This window comes from Macrobrachium nipponense, chromosome 18 (assembly GCF_015104395.2).
Source record: "Macrobrachium nipponense isolate FS-2020 chromosome 18, ASM1510439v2, whole genome shotgun sequence".
Taxonomy (NCBI): domain Eukaryota; kingdom Metazoa; phylum Arthropoda; class Malacostraca; order Decapoda; family Palaemonidae; genus Macrobrachium; species Macrobrachium nipponense.
The window spans coordinates 21373169-21396935 of NC_087211.1; the positions used below are offsets into that span (position 1 = coordinate 21373169).

Here is a 23767-nt window from a genome sequence, read left to right on the forward strand (position 1 = left end):
CTGTTCCATTCGCCACCCCAAAAAGGCAGTTTACATTTAACAATAATAACAATATCCTATTTCGAATATTAACGGTGTAATTCGCATACAGTATATTATTAAAACTCTTTTCAGGTGCAAATGTACACCCAGATATCCTTTTATTTACCTAAAACTTACACATAGCGTAACTATTTAAAGCCCGGGATGCAGTGTTACCACGTGCAAACACCTCAGGCAGGTGGACAGATGGAAAGAAATCGAGTACGTATAGTGTTGTGAAGGTAACCTGAATGTCTTATCCTCTCCATTGTCAGCCCATTTACTGTAACATAACTAAGTCTTTCCTTCTCATCCATTTCTTAGTAGTTCTTATACATGATGGAAACCACAATTTCTTACACCATTTAAAATTATCTCCTATGATCCTGCTGTTAGAAATGCATAGTAATGAAATGTATTGCTAAAGATGATCTGAAATACTGTATTAGGTACACTGCTATCACATTTGGCTTTCCAAATTTCTACCCGATTTGTTTTGTGAATGCAGTTCATTTGTTTAATTATTTCCTTTTTTCTTTCTAGTTTCATGAGATTTTAATAAATTCTCTAACAAAAATCATGATAAACTTGTATACAGCTAGCCCAAACCAGTATGTTCATAAATGACAATAAGGCAAATGTATCAACTATAGAATTTGCATATCACTGCTAAGAGGAGGTACCAAAAATGGATACAAAGTTCAATTCAATATTACAGTGTAAAGGTTTACCTTTGTCTAGAAATGTAACTCAAAGGCCTCATTAAACTAACCTACAATGCATAGTAATAATACAAAGTAATGTAAGGATACTCAACCATACACTAGACTGATTGAGAGAAAGAGATTGGGAGAGTGTATGCATGGGATACTTCACTTCTTGTTGCATTGCCAATCCATTCTGGTTATGATATCACTACTAGCTTATGGTTTACCTAACTTATCATTACCTAATTCATCAAGATCTAACGAACTTTATCCTTGCATAACTTTTATTAGTTTTCCTCTTCTTCAGCAATTAACAATCCCTATAACTTTTTGAATCTATCATAGATCTTAGCTGTCTTTCCTTCATCTCTCTATCATTAGTATACAGGCCAAACACTGACACTGAAATGGACCATATTATCTCCAGGTAAAAATGAACATGTCTATCATTTTAAACTACTTTTATTTTTTGCTAAACACCAAAAACTAAAAGTTTCAGGTTGGAAAAGTCATCTAGCCCATGTTTGGATCCTTCTACGCCGAGTCCTGAGAACTTGATACCTCCGAAGGGTGCTTCACATGTTGATACCATAGGCTCGTTGATTCCTATCATTCCTACTTCTAGGGCCTCTGCTACCCTCCAAACTTGGCTAATGTTGTTGGAATAGAAGTAACCTGTTTGAAAGTACAATGGAAAATAGTAACCTACTAATCCAGGCTTCTTGCATGGCAGCTATATATAGCCTGGGTGAATAATTTTTTAACCCTCATACACATGGAGAAAGGCTTTCATCTCATTATATTATTTTATATCGTTACCTAAGACCTTAAAAATCCATCAAACATCTTTGTAGTGTTCATATTTTTCATGAACACATGTACCTACAACATTTATGAAAACTCTTTGATTTTTACACAAGGGATATTAATGCATGCCATATCAAAAACTCATTATGAATACATACATTTACCCATGAAAATTAATTTTGCATAGTTCCAGTCTCTATTAATATGAATTAATTCTGAAAATAGATTACGTCCTATATATACGTGTATATGTAAAATATACCAGAATTTTTTTTTTCAAACCAAACATTTATAAAGCTGACAAAGCACCCTTGAACAACCACATGGTTACTCAAATTATGAATCTCCAAACACTGATTGTATAAAGAATGTCTTACAGGCAAATTGGACAATTTCAAATGGAATGGTCACACAATCTGGAACACAACTGTCCCTGTTCACTGCTAGTGAGCAAATCCAGATTATATAGATAAGCCTTTAAAGGATAACATGAGCCAATGTCTGATATTGGGTTATTTCCTCCACAATTGCCATAACTCTAGACAATGGGGCTCACAACACTAGAGACACACACACACACACACACACACACAAGTCAAAGCACAGACAGAGGCAGTTGCTTATGTGGTTCACACCTACAAACAAGGAAAGCACACTAGTGACCCTGTACCCCAAAAGTCACTATTAATTGTTCATACATTTGGCTACTTGAGAAGTACCAGCCAAAAACGGTAACACTATGCTACTGGAAGAGAATTATAATTGGGGCAATTGCAGGTGTACTTATTAGGATTTTGTTTTTCGAGATTCAGTGAGAGCTGAAGAGTGCCAATTTTGTGCTGCATTTTTCCAGGAATCTCTTCAATCTTAAGGTAGATAATAGTGTTGACACTGTTTTTCATATATTTCCTATATAAAAAACTAAAAAATGATAATACTCAAAATCCAGTTCACTTGTTTTCACCAAACAAAAATCTTTAGGATGTACCTCTTTAAGTATGCCTATGCATGTGTGTGTTTATATGATAAAGTGCATGAGCATGAGTGCAGAACCCTCACATTAACTTGTTAATTCTAAGGTCCTTCAAATTTTAATACATGCCAATACATTTGAACAGTTTAATAGCAAAACTGGTTATGAAACTCCAAGTGCCAAATCTATGGTCCAAATCTATGGTAATTCTAGGTCAAGATATGGAGGAGTAATGATAGTTTATATTTGACAACGTCTCCAAAGGTTGTGTGTGTGTTTGACAACGTCTCCAAAGGTTGTGTGTGTGAGAGAGAGAGAGAGAGAGAGAGAGAGAGAGAGAGAGAGAGAGAGAGAGAGAGAGAGAGAGAGAGAGAGAGAGAGAGAGAGATTGGTGGAAGAATGAATGGGAGTGATTAAATGGCGGTCAGAAGCATGTCTGTTGTGGCGCTCTGTAGTATGTCAGTGGAAGTCTGTTATTAGAGTCGTAAGCAGTGAGGCATCTGGTGAAGTCAGAGTTGGTTTTGACAGCAGTTATCCTTTGGTGGTTAGTTGTTTTGGTGTTATTTGATAGATTTTGGGGTTGTGAAGTTGTTGTGCATGTGTCTGTCTGGTTGTGGTGAGGTTAAGGAGGTTGGTGGTGCATTTTCGGTGTCTGTGAGTGGTGGTTGGGGCAGTGTTGGTTTTGGCGGGTTGTTGTGCTTCTGTAAGTCGTGTGGTTGTCGTGTTCTTTCGGGCTGTTGGTGTTCGTCTGCAGTGATTTGTCTGGTTATTGAGTTGTTGTGGGGTTGTGGGTCTCAGGTGGTTGGGTTTTGTTTGGTTGTCGGCGGTGGTTGTGTGTCGGCTAGCCTATAGCCTATATCCGGTGGACAGCACAGCCTAGCCCTGAGTATCAGAAGCCAGAGGTGAGTACCTGTTTGTGTTTTGTGTTTGGTATTTCATTGAACCAATTGTCCTGCAGGTTAAAGGTAAGGTAAAGGGGAAAGTGTGAGTGTGGGAAATTTTGTTACCTGGTACGAGTAACGTAACTGTGGGGAGTTTACTTGTTTTTTCTAAGCTTGTGATCCCACCACAAAGACTATCAGTATCTAAATATTTTTTTCATTTGCAGAAGTTTATGTGAGTAAAAAGATAACGATTATTAGAATTAGACATTAGTTAGATGAGGCCACTGAGTCACATACATTGCCTCTCATACAGATTGCCCAAAGGAGTATGTCTCAAATGAGAAATAAAATTTAAGAAGTTGTACAGCTAAGGCAAGAAGAGACCAAAGGGAATTGATATAACTAAAAGGAAAAATATGACTGTAGTTTGATGGAAAACTAATTACTACTCAAGTCTTATCTTTTCTCTCCTAATTTCTAAACACAGCTGTGACTAATTCTAACTGACAGACCACCAAGTACCAAATTCATTGCTTAGGTCAACAAACACACAGTAGGTTTACAGAAATGCATCCTGATCTCTCCATTCTCACAAGAGTTAGAAAGCTTGTAAAGTTAGCAAAGAAAAACTAAAATAACTGTAAATGAGAGAGAGAGAGAGAGAGAGAGAAGATAACAGTATATAAACATCTTTATATGACATCAAGTTAGAATAGATAATCTATCATTCAAATTTAATGAAACCAATTAAAACTACGTACAGTGGATTCTAGATGATAAGTTCCATGCAATTCTTAGCATTCCAGTAAAAATGTAAACATCTTGGGTGCATATTGAGGGTTTCTTACATAATAATAATGCGCAAATTTTGAAACAAAATCATGCCTCATCTGAATGTAGCCTTCCTACTTCCATGGTGAGAAAGGTTCAAGGAGAAATAGGATATGCATGTGCACCAAGGTACCATATAATGTATTACTGTGTAACAAGACAGGTTAAAATGTTGAGGCTACATAATCTAGTCTAGTTAATTGACTAATCTCACAAGAAAACTGAAGTTCACCAGACCAAGATCCTCTGCTACACCATTTTTTGAGGCAAGACAATACAGCAGCATTAGGACTTGAGTTCCTACAAGTCATGGTTTTGTGTACTGGATCCAGATTTGGATCACCTCTCAAATCTAATCAGTTACTCATGCTAACAGACAGACATGTTCGGACAAAGAGACAACAAACTTGACACATTGGCTCAGTAATAAAATATCCACTGCTTTTCAAGGGACTGCTGAGAATATGTGGTCATGGAAAACAGGCATAGGATATGGGAAAGTAATGCACTGGAGAGAGGAGGGAGGTGGCGAAGGACTGAAAACAGGGTATTTAAGTGTAGAATATGGAAGGGTGTATATTGCAGGGGAAAAATTGGAAAGTTGTGTGAGTCTGGGAAAAGTGGGTTAGTGGGACAAATGAAAGAGAAGTAAAGATGTAGCAAAGAAGGGATTTTTACACAAAATGATTGTCAGACATTAACTGGATGGTTTGATGAAAATATTGGAACCATAAATAATGTGAAACATTGCTGATATGGCAAATATTTTGTAAAAAAAACTCATCACCTACAGTAAAAACCCATAAGGCAACAGGTGAGTTATATGCAAGTTACTCTGTATATCCTGATTTTGTTTTTGTCCGTGTATGGCCTGTATATAAGCTACATATGAATACATGTTATGATACGTCTCCATACTGGTTAGAATTGGACACCAATCAATTGGTTCTAAGAGAAAACACTCACTATACCAGGTATAATAATATAAAAAATATAAAATATTACAAACAGTTTAACACCCTTATAATTAACTAATATAAACTACAGAATACCAAAATTTCTTCAAAAATCAATATTTGTAAAACTGTGAACAGAAAATACTAAAATCGGTCAAAGTCTTTATTATTTATGAAGGTTAGTCCCACATTTTCTACCTTAAAAAAGGGCTGTTAGTTTAACGAATTCATAACTTCACTACTAACTGACCTGCTAATCCTCTTTGGGACATGTTTGCTAGTTTAATGACTTCTTCTTCAGTACTAAACTTCATGATGGAAGCTACTGGGCCAAATATCTCTTCTTTGGAAATAGGCATTTCTGGTGTAACTCCTGTTAGTATTGTTGGGGTGTAGTACAGGCCCCCTGGGGATGACCCTCCACAAACCAAATTTGCTCCTGAGGCTACTGCTTCTTTGACTAAGTTGACTAGCTGTAAAAATACATCTATATAATATAGTGATGATATGCAAAATATACTATTACACAAATGAATTCATAAACATATCAGAAAAAAGATGTAAACAGTATGACTATGTTTGTATTAAATAGTATATAAATGTGAGAAAGTATCTATACGCAGGAACATTCTCTATGAAAACTGTTGAATCAACTTTAGCACAAAATAATATAGTATATAAACTATTTTTCCTACATGATGAATATTTTGACTAAGAGTAACATTCAGTGTAATCTACCTCATGCATATTTATAACATTTATGTACTTGTATGAGAGTGAAATCAGAAATAACAAGATAGTATTCAAACCCTGTCATGCTGTCGCTTGTTGATGATAGGTCCTTGGGTGACTCCTGGTTCAAGCCCACTGCCCATTTTCAGTTCTTTTTTCATAGCGGCAGCAAAGCATTTCACAAATTCATCATGGATGGATTCATGAATGAAAATACGATTTGCTGTTACACATGTCTGTAAAACCCAAAAAATTACTATGTTATACTGTGCACTAAGATTATTGCATTCATGAAAATGGAATTTTTATAAAAAATTGAAATTTTATTGCATACTTACTGAACAATCATACAGCTGTAGGTTCCCAACATGGCAGACAAAAGATTCAAACTTTCACGTTGGCACCACCATCGCCGATGTAGGTAACGTCATCTCCTGCCACTCTAGGGAGGAACAGGTACAACAGACCAGGTGTCAACAATTTGTTCTGCCCAACCATAAAATTCCATTTTTGTACATGAAAACTTACCCAGCAGATATATACTTAGCTATAGACTCGGTCGTCCCGACAATTTCAAAACTCGCGGCACACGCGACAGGTAGGTCAGGTGATCCCCCATTCCCGCCGCTGGGTGGCGGGATCCGGAACCATTCCCGTTTTCTAAGACATAATTTCTCTGTCGGTTGAACGGACAACACCTATTGTTCGTTCCTCCATCTTGGATTTCAACTCGTTTGCCGAGAATTTGGATTGGTTTTTTGGTGACGTATTCTGTTTTTTCTCTGGCTTGGCATGCGCTTTTTGTGGACTGTTTTTCGACTTTGGTATTGACTACTCTTTCACGATGTCTGACGCTAAGGCTTCACCTATGTTTAGAGTTTGTAGTAGGGAAGGTTGTAAAGTTAAGGCTACCGAAATCGTCGGTAGACCCTCATAATGTTTGCTCTAAATGTAGAGAGAATGAATGTTCTTTTAATAACACCTGTATTGAGTGCGAGAACCTAACAGAGCTTGAATGGAAGGAGTTATCTTCTTACGGTAGGAAACTTGAGAGAGATAGAGTAAGGAAAGCTTCAGCTAGATCATCTAGTAGATCTTGTTCTCTAGAACAGGAAGTTCATAACTCTCCTATTACTAACGATTTTCCCTTAGCCACAGCTGCTTCTCCCGTACTGAAATCCAAAGATTCTTCCTCTGAAAGGGAAAATTGTGAAAGCTTCAATCAAGAAACTCCAAGCTCAGTTACGAGCGTTAAATGAAGGTAAGAGTGTGATAGTGATTTATGCAGTGTCCCCAGGGCAGTGGAGGGGGCGTCTGACCGGTTCCTCATTGCTCAAGGCCTCCAGGCCCTAGACCTCTTCCAAACTCCCAGGACCATGGGAGGAGGAATGTCAAAAGCCGCAGGGAGGATGCAGAACATCCCCAACGGTCAGGCGTCCCTTCGGCAGATCCTGTTGTAAAGTCCCAGGCTGCCTTGGATAGCCGCAGAAAAGGCATCCTAAGGGAGTGTTTTTCGGCCTCGGACTCTTCCTCTCCTAAAAGAGGATGGAGTTCGGCCTCTCAATCGCGCCCTTTGAAGAGAACCTGGAAGGCGCCAAAAGGAGATGCGGCTGATTCCAGCCCAGAGCATTTTCCCGAGTATTGGCCCTCGGATCCTAAGAAGGCGAGACAGGAGGAGCCTTCTCTTCAGGATCCAACGAAGAAGTTCCTGATTAACCTGCAGGAGCAGTTAGCCTCTTTAGTCGGCTCTTTCGCTAAGGATTCAACAAGGAGGAAAGATGTTTCGCTCTCTGTTAAGAGTTCCTCTAAGCGCCCCTCTACGTATAGGAGAGAGCCCCCACACTCTCCAAGGCGATTATCGCCTTCGTCGAGAGACTCTTTGGATAGGAATTTTTCTCCTGACAGGTGATTCCTTTCGCCCTGTAGGCGCTCTTCTCCAAGAGATAAGCGCCCTCCTTTGGACGAGGCTTTGAATCCTGGCAGACAGGAAGTACGTAGCCTCTCCCCTTCTAGACGCCGTGAATCGAGCAGAAGTCTCAATCGGTTTAGGTTCAAGGAGCCGGAAGAGAACCTAAACCAATTCAAGTATCAGGATCCTTTGGGACTACAGGAACAGGATTGGAATCAGGAGACAGTCAGGCGCGAAGAGGCAGTGAGACGCAAGAAAGGGCGTCAAGAGCCTCTCAAGCACCAGCATTCAGGGCGTCAGGAGTCAGTTAGACGGCAGGAGTCAGGGCGCCAGGAGTCTGTTAGGCGTCAGGAGCCTGGGCGCCAGGAGCCTGCTAGGTGTCAGGAGTCAGGGCGCAGGGAGCCTTTCAAGCGCCCTGAATCAGGGCGCCAGGAGCCTATCAAGCGCCGCGAGTCTTGTGAACCTCAAGTGACTAGGCAACAAGAGTCTAGTAGGCGCAAGAATGTTTCTGGCCGCCAGGAGCCTCATTCTTCATATAGAAGTTTTTCTATCATTCAGCGCTCCCCTTCTTGGGAAAGGAGTACTTCTCCCGCGAAGAGCCCGATCACTTCCAAACGGTCTCCTTCAGTTGATCCTTTGGAAGAAGTGTCGGATGAGGACAAGCCCGTAGATGTAGCAGTTTCGGACTACAAGAGGCTCTCTCTTCTACTTCTCAAGGAGTTCGGAGACTCCCTTCATCCTGCTGATCCTCCTTCACCAGGATCTTTAATGTCCAGTACCAAAGCTCATAAGTCTTCTTCATTCGTCAAGATGCGCCCTGCTTTATGTATGAAAAAGGCTTTAAAGACCTTTTCAGAATGGTTAGCCTCAAGAAGGGAAGCGGGCAAAACAGTTTTTTCTGCCCTCCTTCCAAGTTAACTGGGAAACCGGAATGGATGATGGTACGAGACCAAGGAAACCCATGGGGTTAGGCCTCCCTTCATCCCCAGACGCGGACTTTGCTTCTCTAGTAGACTCATCAAGGAGGAAGTCTTTGCTTTCTGCTAAAGCAACATGGGGCATGTGTGAGCTGGACCACCTTCTAAAGGGTCTCTTTAAGACTCTAGAAGTGTTCAATTTCATGGACTGGGTATTGGGAGCATTAGCCAAGAGAGCTCAGGACACCGACTTTGTCTCGATGGAAGAACTTTCAAGTGTCCTGGCTTGCTTGGACAGAGCAGTTATGGACGGCTCCGTAGAAGTTGCCTCGCTTTTCGGAACAGGAGTCTTAAAGAAGAGATCGGTCTTTAGCTCTTTTCTAGCAAGAGCCGTATCACCCTTACAAAGATCCTCTCTTCTTTTCGCCCCTTTGTCCTCTCATCTGTTCCCACAGGAGATGGTTAAGGAGGTTGCAAAATCTCTAACGGAGAAGGCAACTCAGGATCTCCTCACACACTCGGCTAAGAAGTTTAGGCCGGCCGTGCCTATTGAAAAAAGAGAGAGACCCTCTTTTGTACAGCCCTTTCGAGGTGCCTCCTTTTCTAGAACCCCTCTTAGAGGTCGCAGACCAGAACGGAGGAGTAGACCATCTAGAAGGTTCTTCGGGAAGTCTAAATGAACAGAGCGTCCTCCAGACAAAAGTAGGCGCCAGACTACTCCAGTTTGTTCAAATCTGGGCGCAGAAGGGAGCGGATTCTTGGTCCCTCTCGATCCTGTAAAAAGGATACTTGATCCCCTTCAGGGAAAATCCTCCCTTGACGACTACTCCAAGGGAGTTGACTGCAAGATACTCGGATTCGGTCCGAAGACTAGCTATTTTGCAGGCAGTGGAACAGATGATTTCCAAAGAAGCGGTAGAACTGGTTCAAGATCTCCAGTCTCCAGGATTTTACAATCGGTTGTTCCTGGTACCGAAAGCATCGGGGGATGGAGACCGGGTGCTAGAACGTCAGTGCCCTGAATTTCTTTGTTATGAAGAAGAAATTCTCGATGGAGACGTCTTCCTCTGTTCTGTCTGCTCTTCGTCCAGGGGATGGATGGTGTCCCTGGACCTTCAAGATGCGTATTTCCATGTGCCAATTCATCAGGCATCACGGAAATACCTAAGATTCATGTTCCAAGGGAAAGTATTCCAGTTCCGAGCGATGTGTTTCGGACTTTCGACTGCCCCTCAAGTCTTCACGGACATCATGAAGAATGTAGCTTATTGGCTACATCTGGAAGGGATCAGGATCTCATTATACCTGGACGATTGGCTAATAAGAGCCCAATCGGAGAAACAATGTCTGGAGGACCTTTTCTTTACTCTAAAATTGACAAAGTCCCTGGGACTTTTAGTCAATCTCGAGAAATCCATGCTGACTCCCCAGCAAAGCATTGTCTATCTGGGTATCCAAATGGATTCTCGGGATTTTCTAGCGTATCCTTCGCAGGAAAGGAGAGAACGCTGCTTGGAAAAGGTGGCAGTCTTCTTAAGGAAAGAACATTGTTCCGCAAGGGAATGGATGAGCTTACTGGGGACCCTCTCCTCGATGGAACAGTTCATTTCCTTAGGAAGACTACACCTAAGACCCCTTCAATTTTATCTGAAGGAGAAATGGGATTGGAAGTCCCAAGATCTGGGAAAAACCTTTCCAATCTCGAAGGGAATCAAGGAGAATATCCTCTGGTGGTTAGATCCACAAAAACTAAGCAAGGGGATCTCCCTTCACTTACAGAACCCTCGCCTAGCGTTATTTGCAGACGCCTCAGATTCAGGGTGGGGAGCAACCCTAGGTTCGGAAGAAGTGTCAGGCACTTGGGAAGGAGAACAAGTGTCCTGGCACATAAACAAGAAAGAACTAACAGCCATTCATCTAGCTCTAGTTCATTTCGAGGAACAGGTCTCAGGTCGGGTGATTCAAATTCACTCGGACAACACAACAGCCCTTGCATATATAAAGAAACAGGTGGGGACGCATTCCTTTTCCCTGTACGAAATCAGCAAAGGATCTGCTGATTTGGCTCAGGAAAAGGAAGATCTCTCTTCTCACAAGGTTTGGTGCATGGAGAGAGAAATGTCCGGGGGCGGATCTGTTGAGCAGGAAAGACCAAGTCCTACCCACGGAATGGACTCTCAATCCTCAGATTTGCCAACAACTGTGGCATCTGTGGGGAAGGCCCAATATAGACCTGCTTGCAACCAACAGGAATCACAGACTAGAAAACTATTGCTCCCCGATCTCGGATCCGCAAGCATTAGCCATAGACAGCTTTCTGCTAGATTGGACAGGCTTAGACATACGCCTTCCCTCCTTTCAAGATAGTAGGGGAAGTATTGAGGAAGTTCGCTTGCTCAGAGGGAACAAAATGACCCTCATCGCTCCCTTCTGGCCAGCTCTCGATTGGTTCACAGAGGTGCTGGAGTGGATAGTAGGTTTTCCAAGATCGCTTCCACTGAGGAACGATCTTCTCAAACAGCCCCACTTCGACAGATTTCACAAGAACCTCCCCGCGCTAAGTCTGACCACCTTCAGACTGTCGAAGGACTCGTCAGAGCAAGAGGTTTTTCGCGCGAAGTGGCGAAGGCTATTGCAAGAGCCAGAAGAGTTTCCACCTCTAGGGTGTATCAGTCGAAGTGGGAGTTGTTTAGAAGATGGTGTAAGAATAAGAAAATATCCTCTTCCAGTACCTCTGTAACTGAAATCGCTGATTTTCTTCTCTATTTAGAAAGGACTGTAACCTGGCAGTATCGACAGTAAAACGTTACAGGAGTATGCTGGCCTCAGTCTTTCGACATAGAGGACTAGATCTTTCTAATAATAAAGATCTCCATGACCTTATAAGGTCTTTCGAAACCACAAAAGACCAGATAATCAAGAAACCTAGCTGGAACTTGGATGTGGTCCTTAAGTTCCTAATGTCAGAAAAATTCGTACCGTCTCACACAGCTTCATTTAGAGACTTAACTAGAAAGTCCTTATTTTTGTTTGCATTAGCAACAGCTAAGAGAATTAGCGAGTTGCAAGCCTTGGAAGGTAAAGTTATTGGTTTTAGGAAGGATTCAGCGGTTTGCACCTTTAAACCACTTTTTCTAGCAAAGAACGAAAATCCCGTCAAAAACCTTGGCCAAGAAGCTTTTGAGATAAAAGGACTCTCTTCACTAACAGGAAGAGAACTAGAGAGGACTTTGTGTCCAGTCAGGGCACTCAAGTTCTACCTGAAGAAAAAAGTGTTGCTGGGAGGTACAGAAGAAAGTCTTTGGTGCTCTGTAAAAGATCCGAAAAGATCGATTTCAAAGAATGCCCTTACGTTCTTCATAAAGGATGTAATAAAGGAAGCTCACCTTACTTGCAATGAAGAGCACCTCAAGATTCTCAGAGTAAGAGCACATGAAGTGAGAGCCATAGTTACGTCAATGGCATTTCACAAAACATGGTCTCTTCAGGCACTAATAGAGTCAACTTTTTGGAGATGTAATTCTGTGTTTGCCTCCAATTACCTAAGAGACGTAAAAATTTCGTACGAAAAGTGCTTTGCTCTGGGAGCGTATGTTTCGGCGAATTCAGTGCTGGGAGAAGGGGCTGAGGCTAATCCTTCTTAACTTACTTTAGTGTTTAAATTTGTCTTTATTGGTGGTTGTTTTTATTGGTTGATTGTCAGAGAGAATAGGGGACCCTCTTGCAATTCATAGGTTATAACAGTACTAACATGGTCAGGTGATCGGGATTGGCTTCAGTGCTCCTTGTGTTTACTTATAGAAACCTTAACTCTGTCATGTAAGAGGGCTAGTCCCCATTGATATGACAAAGGTCAAGGCTCTACCATCCCCCTGATCCCAACTCCTTGACGAGGTGGGGGGCTTAGGGATCCACTGCAGAGAGAGTATGCCCCTTTATGCCTATGCTCTTTGCTGTGGATCCAACTGAACATTGGGACCTTTCACTCCTTTACTCCTCCTCCTCTAAATTTTCCCTCTTCCCTCCTTCTTCTTTCGTTGACGACCTTGGCGTGGTTTTGGAGTATTGAATTGACTGCTCTTATAACTTGATGGAGGGTGGAGTTGGACGGCATGCCACTTCACCCGTAAAACTAAAGTACCTGACGTGGTTGAGCGAGGAGAAATTTTTATGTCAAGCCATGCCTGCAGTACTGGGTCCGATCTCATGGACTGACGACCCTTAAGGCATTGTGGGTATGGCGTATATCCAGGGCAAGTTACCATGGTGTAACAGTATTGCTCCTCCCCAGTTGGGCCTCCCTGGTGAGAGGGACCTCATCCTGGACGAAATTTAAATCTTAATTATATGGAAAAAATTTAACAAACCCCTCACGACTTCTGGAAACGGATTTGGACCACTCTGAAGAAAGCTCAAGTTCACAAAGACCAGGTTGGTAATTAAAACTTTAATACCATATACCAGACCAAGGAAACCTAAGTACCGACATGACCCAACTTTGACTCGCTTTGACTCCCTCTTTGGGAGTGGAAGTTGGTCAAGGTTTCTTACTATGGAAGCAGAACAAAATATTTCAGCTTTGAAATTGGAAAATTGCTTATTAAATAGCCATCCAACGGCAGAAATGTCGTTCAGAAAAATAAAAGAAAAGACTTGGCGTTATAGAGCTACAACAAAAGTCAGTCTGAAGATTATTTGTCTTTAAAAACAATAGATAACATTATTGTCAAAGTAAAAAAACATGATAATATGAACAGTATCCAGGGTACCATCGTACTTCCTGACAATAACGACTAGCCAATAAAATAAGAAAATGCTGTTTAGACTCTCTCAAAAAGAGATACCCCAAGGTAGAGGATTGCGAGGTTTTATGATGCAATAAGCAAAAGAAGGTTCAATAAACAAATACTAAAAATAGCAAACAATAAAATTTGAGGGTTCAGATCTACCTCAAAAAATAAAAATTCTAGGTCAAAATAGAGAATTAAGACCCTATATTCCAAAGCCACTGCAGTGTCAAAATTGCAGTAAGTATGGACACACAAAGAGAAATTGTAGGAATGAACCTGTGTGCGCTTACTGTGATATACAGAACACACCACCAAATGGAAGTGCGGTGAACCTAAGTGTGTAAACTGTGGAGCAGAATCATCATGCAAGATCCAAAGAATGCATGCATTACATATACAACACTGACTAAAAATGTTTAAAAGAAAGGACAGGCATGCCTATAGCAGAGGCTAATTAGAATTAAAAGTGAGAGGAATTCAAGATCCTGCTAAGAACGTACATATTCTTCTATAACGGGGAACCAGTAATGAAACAAAAAAACATACAGATAGAAGTAACAAGATGCAACAAAGTAGATCTCAAGAAGAAGTCTGTAATATGCAGGAAAAAAACTAAGATCGTAAAAAATCAGGAAACTAGTGCAAATGAATTAGATAATATTCTATCAAATTCATTTGAGATTTAATGCAATATAGACGCACAAGAAAATACTATCACAGAGGTGGAAGTAGGAAGTTGTGATGTACCGAAAATTAAAGAAAAAAAAAAAGACCTTTAGAGAGAACCCACCACCAAAAACAAAGAAACCAATTATAATCAGAGAAACATCGGTCAAACCAAAAAACCAAAGATATGAAGAAAGAACAAAAACAAAATGTGGACATACATTTACTCTCCAACAAAATAATAATAAAACCTATGGATGCAGAGATCCAAAAAACCAAAGAAGTGGAGGAGAACCATACCATGGATGATGGTGACTATGTCAAGGGTGATGAGATTACTCCATCACCAATAATCGGTACAATAGAACAAATAAAGCAGTATATATACATGACAACACATGTGGCTGCAATGATTGCTTCATTGCATTGTGCAATGATAAAAAAAAATATTACAAAAGATTGCTTAACAAATATTATAAGAAATTTTATGAAATATAGAAAGAAAGAGGCCACCGATTTAAACACCCATGAAAAAGGATGTATGTGCATTGAGCACTTGAAATATTATAAAGATAAACAAATGAATGTGGTATACAAAATTTTAGAAAAAAATCAAGTTAATGATAATACAAAAAAAGAAAACAAACACGACCGATGTAACATAATATTTTCAATAGTTATACTATACAATGGAACATAAATGGTCTACAGACCAGATTACACCTGGGAGAAGTACAAAGGTTAGTTAAGGAATATGAACCAATGATATTATGTCTACAACATGTCAATAATACAATTCCAACAATAGGTAAATATACCTTAATATCAACATCACAGGTAGAAGAAGGAAATTTAGGTACAGGCATATATATATGTACATAACAAAGTATGTTATGACAAAGTACCTGTAAACATTGCTGACCTCCAAATATCAGGTATTAAAATTCGAATTAAAAACTATAATTATATCATTTATAATTTATACAACCAACCAAATGAATTACTTAAAAATGCCAAAGAACCTATGTTAATAGTAGGGGATTTTAATGCTCACAACCCAATATGGGACTGTAACTGTTCAAACTCAAATAGAGCAGGAAGTAAAGTAGAAGAACTTATAGATTCAAATGACATATGTTGTATAAATGATGATGAAGTTAGCACATATTATTCAAAAACACATGGAACAAATTTTCCTCTGTAGACTTAACTCTATGTTCAACAAGTATGTTGACAGATTAGATTGGAACACAATTGATGACTTGTACACCCAGTGATCATTTCCCAATATTAATTTCCTTTTTACAAAATAACCCAGCAAAACACTTTCCTCACTAATATTTATAAAGCAGACTGGGAGCAATATGAAATGCATACTAGAAGTATACCACCATTTGAATATCTAAAAAGACCATAATGAAACTAATAGTTTCTTGTTCATTTCATCAAAAATGCTGCTGATAAAGCAATACCAAACTCAAAACCCCATCCAACAAAACACAAAGTTCCATGGTGGTCCGAAAGCTAACAGAATTAATAAATATAAAACACTCAATAGGGAGACGATTGGATAATTTGAATAGAAAGTTCAGTAAAATAAAATAAAACATTACCAATATTAGAAAGTACTTTACAAAAAATGATTATATTGTTACTAGAAATTGAGGCATTAAAACCTATATACAACAAAATATCTGCAAAATTTTGAAAGGAAGTAATTCAAGGAAGAATAATTTCATGGAGGAAATATGTATCAGATCTCTCTAATAATACTCCCATAAAAAAAATATGGGAAAAAATTCAGGAAAATAAATGGTACCCATGTGAAACCACCCAGACATGCCATATTAAAAGACGGAAAAAGAATACTCGATCCAAAAGAAATGAGTAATATAATAGGAGAAAACTTAGCAAATGTAAGTAGTGACAGAAATTTAGATGATCACTTCCGCATAAGAAAGAAAAATAATATAGAACTAATCAACAATGAATTTCGAAACAAAGACATATATTATATAGAAAATTTAATATGGAAGAGTTTGAATATCCTCTCACTAACAGCAATAAATCTGCTCCTGAGGTGACAATATTTGTTTTGAGATGATCTGCCACTTAGCACCTCTGGCGAAGACATACTTGTTACAATTTTATAATCATTTATGGCTTAGAAATTTATTTTCCTGATGAGTGGCGTAAAGCATAATATTCCTATCCCCAAACCTGGAAAAGATCCAGTGATGCAAATAACTACAGACCAATTTCTCTAACAAGTTGCTTGTGCAAGTTACTAGAAAAAATGGTTAATGCTTGATTAACATGGCACATTCGAGAAAATAAAATCTTGACTCCCACTCAATTTGGGTCACAGTGCAACAGATCTACGTTAGATTCTCTCTCTAACCCAGAACATAGTAATATATAGGGTTTAGTTACGAGTAACTCAAAAAGAAAAATAGAGTACTTAGAAGAACTAACCCAAAATGAAAAGAAAATAGATATAATGAATATAAGTGAAACCTGGTATTCCAAGAGACTGGGAATGATGATCAAATAAAGGGTTCCAAACTTATAGATCAGATAGAAAAATAGGAACTCAAGGGGGAACCGCAATATATGGGAAAGACAAAAAACAAGGAAAAATATATGAGAAATATAGTAACTCAGAATGTGAACTAATAGCGGTAGAATTTGAATCTGAAAAATTGATGAACATAGTAATATATAGACCTCCTAATACTAAAGAGTTTGACTTAATAATTGAAAAATTGGATGATATATGTAGAAATCACAAGGACTGGACTATCTCCTATCTGGTGACTTCAACTTTCCTTTCGTAGAATGGAAAGAACGAATAGGAGATTGTGGTTGTACTTATACATATAAAAAGAGAGTAATAGTAGTGCAGAAGATAAAGGCAATTTGAAAAAGCTATTAGATATGCTACTAGAATACACATTCAACAAATAAATCACCTGCCAAACAAGAAAGGAAAAATACTTTAGACCTAGTATTTGTGAACGAGATGAATTATGTTAAAGAAATAATAGTTTATAATGCGAGTATTTCAGACCATAATGTCATAGAATTAACAGTTCATTCCAAAGCCAGTGAAAATAGAGATAAGCAAGAAATGAAAAAGTGGGAAGGATAGGTGGAAAATACAACTTCTACAGTAAAAAATATAAAATGGTCAGAAATTAATGAAGAAATTAAACAAAGATTGGGATAACATTTTCGTAAGTGATGACATAAGGGTAAATACGGAGAGATATTATATAAAATATTGGAGAAAATAGTGGAAAAATATATACCGAAGAAGAAAAGTAAACATCATTCATGCATACAAGAGACAGAAGGATCTTGTTCCAGAAAATCAGAAAGTGGAAAAAAAGGTCTTGCAAAAGAAAAAAAAATGCATGGAAAGTTATAGAACTAAAAAGTAAGATAGAAAATGCAGAACAAAAGATTATACAATCAAAAGAAAATGAAAAACGGGACTTGGAAGAAAAAACCCTATTAAATATCAAGCAAAACCCCAAAACTATTATACTCATATGCGAAGAAGATGAATAAAAGAAGAATAGAAATAGGCCCTCTGAGAATTGAAGGGGAGAATTAACGAATGAAAAAAAGGAAAATTTGCAACATACTGGCAGAACGATATAAGAGAGAATTCACCCCTAGAATAGATAATGAAGATAATGATATAGAAGTAAGGGATGAAAATAGTGAATATTTAGCTGACATAGATATTAATGAATGCTGATATTGTGCATGGCTATTAATGAAATTAAAAATGGAGCTGCTGCAAGGGCCTGATGGAATTAATTCTGCTATTTTGTTAAAGAAATAGTTCATTCTATCGCAAAGCCACTGCAATATTATTAAGACAAAGTGTAGATACAGGCAAGATTTATGATGAGCACAAATTAGCATATATTACCCCTACTTTCAAAAGTGGATCAAGACTAGAGGCAAGTAATTATAGGCCTGTGAGTCTAACATCACATATTATGAAAGTGTATGAAAGGGTAATGAAGAAAAATATTATGAAACATTTAATAAAAAATAATTTGTTTATAAAGGACAACATGGTTTCGTACCCAGAAAAAGTACACAAACCCAACTGTTAGTCCACCGTGAGAACATATTCAAAAATATGAAAAGCGGAAATGAAACAGATGTGGTTTATTTAGACTTTGCAAAAGCTTTTGATAAAGTAGACCATAATATATTAGCGAAGAAAATTAGAAAACACATATCGTGGATAAAGTAGGAAGATGGTTAAAAGAATTTTTACACAACAGAAAAACAGATAGTTATAGCAAACGACGAGAAATCGGATGAAGCCAAGGTAATATCCGGTGTGCCGCAAGGTACGGTGTTAGCTGCAATACTGTTTGTTATTATGATTGAGACATAGACATAATGTTAAGGATTCGGTTAGTGAGTAGTTTCGCAGATGACACAAGAATAAGTAGAGAAATTAACTTGTGATGAAGATAGGTGAACGCCTCTACAAAGAGACCTTAACAAAGTATATGATTGGGCAGAGGTAAATAGGATGGTATTTAACTCTGATAAATTTGAATCAATAAATTATGGAGACAGAGAAAGAAAGCTATATGCATATAAGGGACCTAATATGAGACCATCACAAATAAGGAAGCAGTTAAAGACCTTGTGTGATGATGAATAGGAACATGTTATGCCAATGATCAACAAATAGCAACTCTGTTGGCAAAATGTAAGCAAAAATGGGGAATGTTGTTACGGCACTTCAAAACAAGAAAAGCTGAACACATGATTATGCTTTATAAAACATATGTTCGTAGTCCACTTGAATATTGCAATATGATATGGTACCCACACTATCAAAAGGATATTGCACAATAGAGATTGTACAAAGGTCCTTTACAGCTAGAATAGAAGAAGTTAAGGACCTAGACTACTGGGAAAGACTACAATTCTTAAAATTATATAGTCTAGAAAGGAGAAGAGAACGCTACATGATAATTCAGGCATGGAAACAGATAGAAGGAATAGCAGAAAATATCATGGAACTAAAAATATCAGAAAGAGCAGCAGAGGTAGATTAATAGTGCCCAAAACTATACCAGGAAAAATAAGGAAAGCACACAGGACATTAATCCACTAGCACCCAGCATCGATAATGCAGCGTCTATTCAATGCGTTGCCAGCTCATCTGAGGAATATATCAGGAGTGAGCGTAGATGTGTTAAGAATAACTCGACAAATATCTAAACTGCATCCCAGACCATCCAAGATTGGAAGATGCAAAATATACCGGAAGATGTACTAGCAACTCTCTGGTAACACTTAGAGGTTGCCTCACACTGAGGGACCTGGGGCAACCCGAACAAGATGTAAGGTCTGTAAGGTAAGGACCATATACGAAGAGGATTTGAGCGAAAGCAAATAACTGTAGCAGTCTTTTTTGACATCGAAAAGGCTTATGATACTACCTGGATGGTACCCTATATTAAAAACTTTACAAAATAACAACATTCGTGGACATTTACCTAGGTTCATCCAAAACTTTTTAACAAATCGTAGTTTCAAGTGAGAATCGATGATGTATTATCGAGAACATTTCCACTTGAAAATGGTGTTCCACAGGGAAGTGTCCTTAGTGGCACACTGTTTACCCTGGCAATTAATGATATTAATAAAAATCTACCCACTGGAATTAAAAGCAACCTTTACATGGATGATTTTGCCATATATTATTCAGCCTCACGTATTAAACATGCAGAACGCATCATTAATAAAAGTATTATAAAAATAAATGAATGGACCTCATCTGTAGGATTTAAGTTATCCATACATAAGACTCAAGCAGTAGTATTTTATAAAGATAAAAGATGGATGAATGATGAAGTAATAGATTTAAAAATCAGAAACATCATAGTATCCAATTAGACAAACTGCAAAATTTTAGGTTTAGTGTTTGATACTCACTTAAACTGGAAAACCACCACATAACATACTTGAAATCAAAATGTAAAAAAACATTAAATCTAATTAGAAAATTATCAAACACTAATTGGGGAGCCGTAGACAAACCCTTACATTATGTACAAAGCAACAGTCCTATCTATAATTGATTACGGTAGCGAAGTATATGGCTCGGCGTCAGATGCAGCAACTGAAAACGTTGGACCCAGTTCATAATGAGGGCCTTAGAATATGTTCATGGAGCCTTTAAATCATCACCGACCTCTTCCTTACAGGTTGAATGTGGTGAACTACCTCTCTCTCTCCATAGAGAGCTTGTTATAATGAAGAGTGCTCTGAGAATTCGGAAGCGATTCTCCAACCCCCCCCAAAAAAACTATTATTTGAACTCAAGAGATATTTTTATAAACAATCATCCACCCCCTTTTCCAATTAGAGCTAGAAGACTGTTTGAGTCACTAAATGTGAATATACAAATTCCTCCAGTAGTAAAATTACCTCCGTCTTGGACAATGAATAAAATGAAAACTTGCACACAATTAAAATATTTATCAAAAAAATACTTATATACGCCATCACACCATAGACAACATACAATAGAACATATGAACCGAAAAGGTCCACATTATGCAATATTCACAGATGGATCTAAATCGGAACATGAAGTGGGATATGCTGCAGTGTCCCAGGACAAATCATACCAATTCCTCTCTTCCTAATACAGCTTCATATTCACAGCAGAACTTTGCGCAATAGCCTCGGCCATAAAAATAATTAAAGAAACATCACTCAATAATTTTGTGATTTTTAGTGACTCGAGAAGTGCCATAGAAGCAATCCAGAGTTACAATCCAAAAAATAATATAGTACAACAAATTAAATTATCACTTCATAAATTAGATATTATTGGGAAAAAAGTAGAAATATGTTGGATCCCTGCCCATGTAGGGATCAAAGGAAATGAAGAGGCTGACAAAGCAGCCAAAGAAGCAATTCAAATGACTAAGATCAAGCGTGAATCTCCCAATGAGTGATTATGTAACATACATAAAGATGGGTATTTTAAGGAAATGGCAACATATTTGGAATGAAGAGTCAGAAAATAACAAATTAAAGCAAATAAAACCTGATGTTGGAAAATGGAGTTCATCATATCAGAGAGAGAGACATGAACAAGTAAATTCTGACACGTCTCCGTATAGGCCATACCCGTCTGACACATGGACACTTAATGAGCAGCCCACACGATCTGCTCCAGAGTGTTCGGAGTGCAAGGAGTTGGTAACAGTCAGACATCTTGTGCGAGTGTCCAAAAGTATGACCAGCAGAGACTGTCCACTTTTGGAAATAAGACAATAAAAGAAATTTTGTCAGAATCTTTTACATTTTTCGGTAGTTCCGATTTGACTTTTTTGAGGAACTGCAATTTAATTGATAAAATATAAAACATTGGTGTTTTTAGTGAATTTTAAAACATTTCAAAAAGTTAAAACTAATTCTGAATTTTAATATACCGTTTTAGTATGTATGTAAGGGAACATGAGTAAAAGTATTTATTGTGTGTGTGTTCTAGTATGAAAGCATTTGCCATGGTGCAATTTATTTATTTATCCTGAATGACCAACTTGGTCCCAGCTCTGGCCTAAGAGCTAGACCTGGCATTTTATCTAATCCTTCGGGCCAGCCCTAGGAGAGCTGAAAATCAGCTCAGTGGTCTGGTTAAACTACTTTTATAATAATAATAAAAGGCTCTACCATGTAAGTGGGTCAGCCCCCATTGGTACGATCCAGAGTAGGCTCTGTTGCGTAAGCAGGCTAGCCCCCATTGACACGATCCAAAGAGTTATTCAGCCATAGGTCCATACCTCGCTGGGACTCTTGAGGCAGGCAGACTCATTGACAGTAGTCATGAAGTCTTCAGCCCAATCAGATAGGAACCATGGATTATTATATCCAAGAACATATGTTGTTTTTTCCCTGTTTTTTAAAGTATTTAGTATAAGTATTATCATTATGTTTTAGCTGTCTCTTACCCTCCACCAAGGGTGCCAATCAGCTAAGTATATATCTGCTGGGTAAGTTTTCATGTACAAAAATGATATTGTTAAGATACAATAAAGTTTTGTACATACTTACCTGGCAGATATATACGATTAATGGCCCACCCATTCTCCCCTCAGGAGACAGGTGGAAGAGAAATTATGTCTTAGAAAACGGGAATGGTTCCAGATCCCGCCACCCAGCGGCGGGAATGGGGGATCACCTGACCTACCTGTCGCGTGTGCCGCGAGTTTTGAAATTCTGTCGGGACGACCGAGTCTATAGCTAAGTATATATCTGCCAGGTAAGTATGTACAAAACTTTATTGTATCTTAACAATATCATTTTCATTGCAGTGTCCTACCATAAAATTTCATTTTCATTGCAGTGTCCTACCGAACAATTATACAGCTGATTACCCATTGCAAGGATGGGGGCCTGTGGATGTATGCTTAATTAAAAAATATAACAAGATCCTTGAAAAAAGACAATGATCAGCACTATTGTACCTTTCCTTGTAAGAGAGCCACTGCAGGAAAATATGCTGCCTCTGGTCAGTGCTCATCGTCTTATGTAGTAGAGGGCTTGGATGTCTGTCCAAAGAGTGCCTCTACATAGAGTGGAATTCCTTTGCAGTCATGGCAGTTCACTGCTGACTTGACAAAGGGGAAAAAAACAATATTGCCCTTGCCCTGGGTGAAGACCAGATACCGCATGCAAGTGGACAAGAAGTCACCTACACCATATTAAAAACCTATACTTGCCATATAAAAAATAATTGACTGGTGAGTACTCCAGGTAAAAGTACCCCCAGCTTCCCTTAACACGGCAATCTTGATACAAGGCGAAAATACAGCGAGGGACCCACCCCCATGTCGTTTCGCCTAACACCATGCCAGCTGCGGAAACAGGACCAAGAGAAATACAGTCTTCAAACACCGTTTCAATCTCTTTTAGGTAATGAGACACAAACACCGACTGACCTCCAAAAGGTACTCTGCAGAATGGCGGATAGCGACAAATTATGTTGTAATGCCAGAGAGGTCGCTACTGCTCAGACTTCGTGTGCCTTAACTTTCAACACAGGATAGTCTTCTGTGTTGACATGAGAATGTGCTTCAACAATAAGTTCTTCCAAGAAGAAGGAGATCGCGTTCTTCGAAAGGGGACGAGAGGGATTCTTCACCGAACACCACCACAGTCGAGAAGATGGAGCTCTTATTTTCGCTGTTCTGTGGAGATAATATCTAAGAGCTCTTACTAGGCATTAGAGTCTTTCTTCTTCCTCTGGACCGAGAATATCAGCCAAATTCTTGAGTGTAAAGGAGAGGGGCTAAGGTTTTGAAGGGTTTTTGTTCTTGGCTTGAAAACTCAACATCAAAGAGTATACTGCATCCCCTTGTGAGAAGCCAACTCTTTTTCTCCATAGCACGGAGTTCGCTAACACGTTTTGCTGAAGCTAACACTATCAAGAATAATGTCTTCTTGGTTAGATTCATCATTGAAGAAGACCGCATTGGTTCGAAAGAAGAACTCGAAAGCCACTTGAGCACTA

At 38.7% G+C, this 23767-nt stretch overlaps 1 pseudogene; it reads right to left on the reverse strand.

The window, feature by feature from the left end:
- Positions 1-1174: 1174 nt before the first annotated feature.
- Positions 1175-23767, reverse strand: part of LOC135196918 (succinate-semialdehyde dehydrogenase, mitochondrial-like) — a 176376-nt pseudogene continuing 153783 nt past the window's right edge.